The sequence below is a fragment of the Nematolebias whitei genome, chromosome 22 (assembly GCF_014905685.2).
Source record: "Nematolebias whitei isolate Nwh7 chromosome 22, NemWhi1, whole genome shotgun sequence".
Classification (NCBI taxonomy): Eukaryota; Metazoa; Chordata; class Actinopteri; order Cyprinodontiformes; family Rivulidae; genus Nematolebias; species Nematolebias whitei.
The window spans coordinates 1381570-1384863 of NC_056519.1; positions in this window are offsets into that span (position 1 = coordinate 1381570).

Sequence of the window (3294 nt, forward strand, 5' to 3'; positions counted from 1 at the left end):
TATAGTCCAGGTGTACTTTCTATAGTCCAGGTGTACTTTCTATAGTCCAGGTGAACTTTATATAGTCCAGGTGTACTTTATATATGAAGAAAGACAAAAAATGTGTGTTAAGATAGAAATGATTACAAACAGGTAGAGTAAGTAAAGACAGCAGCAAAGAGAGGACATGTGGACAGTTTGTCCCAGGAGTCTAAGCCTATAGCAGCAGAACTAAGAGATATCTCAGGAAACACAAGTCAACACTAACTATAGGATTTATTGAAAAGGAAAGTCTTCAAACTGGACAATGTGTCAGCCTCACGGACAGAAACTGGAAGTTGGTTCCACAAGAGAGGAGCCTGAGAACTGAAAACTCTCTCTCCCATTCCATTTTTGGAAACTCTAGGAACCACAAGTAAACCTGCAGTCTGAGAGCAAAGTGCTCTGTTAGTAAAATATGGAACAATAAGATCTGTAATATAAGATGGAGCTAGGTTGTTGAGAGCTTTGTAGGTTAGAAGTAAGATTTTGAATTCTATTCTGGATTTGACAGGGAGCCAATGGAGAGAAGCTAAAACTGGAGAGAGATGATCTCTCCCAGTAACTCCAGTTAAGACTCTGGCAGCAGCATTTTGGATCAACTGAAGACGTTTTAAAGAAGTATTTGGACACCCAGATAATAAACCATTGCAATAGTCCAGTCTAGACGTGACAAATGCATGGACCAGTTTTTCTGCATCATCTTTAGATCAGATGTTTCTAATGTTAGTGATATTACGCAGGTGGAAGAAGGAGGTTCTAGTAACGTTTTTAATGTGGGGGATAAAAGACATGTCCTGATCAAAAATAACACCAAGATTTTTAACATTAGAGCTGGAGGACAGATTAATGCATCTAAGGAGGGAGAAAGACTGAAACATTCATTCCTAAGGTGCTCAAGTCCAAAAACCAAAACCTCAGTCTTGTCTGTTCAACGGGAGAAAATTAAGGGTCATCCAGGTTTTTATGTCTTTAAGACATGCTGGTAGTCTAAGTAGCTGATTGGATTCATTGGATTTAATGGACAAATATAACTGTGTGTCATCAGCATAACAATGAAAATTTATCTCATGCTGTTTAATAACTTTACCTAATGGAAGCATATATAAAGTAAAGAGTACTGGTCCAAGCACTGAACCTTGAGGACCTCCATGACTAACTTTGGTGTATGATGAAGATTTATTATTGACATTTACAAACTGGAATCTATCAGATAGATATGAATTTAGAGTTGTTCCTGTAATCCCAACATCATATTCAAGCCTCTGTAGTAAAATATTGTGATCAACTGTATCAAATGCAGCACTGAGGTCTGACAGGACCAGTAGAGACACAAGTCCATTGTCTGAGGCCATGAGAATATCATTAGTTACTTTCACCAGTGCAGATTCAGTCCTGTGGTGAGTCTAAACCCTGACTGAAACTCTTCAAACAGATTATTTCTTTGTAGATGTTCACATCAGAAGAGGTTTTATGAACACCTGAACATGGGGGTAGTGGTGACACAGAGGTTAGAGAAGGTGGGTCTGTGATCAGAAGGTCACCGGTGTGATCCCCCTGACAGACATCATCAAAATATGGGTGGGAAAGGTGAAACACCCACACCTGCCTCCACCCTCATTTGCCCCACTCTGGGCCCCCAACCCCCACCATCTGCTCCCCTGGGTGCCCTGGATGGCAGCTCTCTGCTCCACACAGAGTGCTGTGGTAGCTCAGTGGTCTGTGGTTGTGTCAGGAAAGACATTCTGTGTAAAAACAATCACCAAGTCTTTGAGCGAGTTAGTTCGATGTGGAGACCCCTGAAGAAGGGAGCAGGCGAAAGAAGAAGAAGACCGTCTGTGGGAAAGAGCTCACTTTGGGTCGTTTGACTCGTTTACTTCAGCGTCACGTCGGACCACTTTCTGTGCAGAAAAGATGTAATAAATAAACCCAGATAAAACCTGGGGTCGGACAGGAAGTCTGCAAACTCCTACATAATAAAAGTACATGTCTGAAAGCAGGAAACTAAGTTCTTCAGAACATTCAGAAGAACTCAGCCTCCTCGTGAGGGAACGCTGCCATCAGAACCAGAACCAACGATGTAATTTACTGCTGTTTGGACTCCATGTCATCTGCTTTCATGAAACATCCAGAAATTATTAAAAATAAATCAGTTTTTCACAATAAAACCTTCTTCAGCCGAACAACTTGTTGCACAATCCTCAGTTTAAAAATAAAGATGAAAAAGAATTAAACTAAAAGGAAAGCGTGTTGCTCAACATACTCAGCCTTGAGAGTCCTAAACAAACTTAGTCTGGATTCTGGGAATCAAACCATGTCAAATGTCCGAATAAAAGACGGGGTCAGGTCCAACAAGATGGTTTATGCCTGTTAGAAGACAAACTGCTCAGAGATACGCTCAGAGAACACAGAACCAGATCTTGATCATATTATAACCCTCTCAGGAGGATACGACATGCTCCAGGTGTCCCAACAAGGCCAGAGACGATACGTAGGATAGTCTACATCTTTCAGGTGTCCCAACAAGGTCTGGTACGATGAGAATGATGGCTCAGATGTTTCAGGTGCCTAAGTTCCAGTCCAAAACCGTCCAGAATAATCTACAAACATGCCATCAGTGAATCCACAACAGAGCTGAGGGTCTTCTTGGTTTTCCCACAACGTGATTTTAATGATTTCCAGATATATTTTTTACTTTTCAGTCATTCTTGCTCTCAGAACATGAAGCTGTTAATAAATAAAGTTTTATTTTTCATTTGTTTTTCTGCACATGAAAACATCTGAATGAACTTCCTCCAAATGAGATCATCAAAGATGTTCTGCCAGAATTTGGATAAAGATCTGCTATTTGATGAGGAAGTCTAAATAAATCCTTATTAAACAAAAATAGACGTGTAGTTGTCTTTCTTCTGGTGATTCATGGTGTTTTTGTCACTATCTGCTCCTGAAGGACATGAGAACTGAAGGACATGAGAACTAAAGGACGTGAGAACTGAAGGACATGAGAACTGAAGGACGTGAGAACTGAAGGACGTGAGAACTGAAGGACGTGAGAACTAAAGGATGTGAGAACTGAAAAATGCGAGAACTGAACGATGTGAGAACTGAAAAACGTAAGAACTGAAGGAAGTGAGAACTGAAAGACATGAGAACAGAAGGACGTGAGAACTGAAAGACGTGAGAACTGAAAGACGTGAGAACTGAAGGACATGAGAACTGAAAGACGTGTGAACTGAAGGACGTGAGAACTGAAAGACGTGAGAACTGAAGGACGTG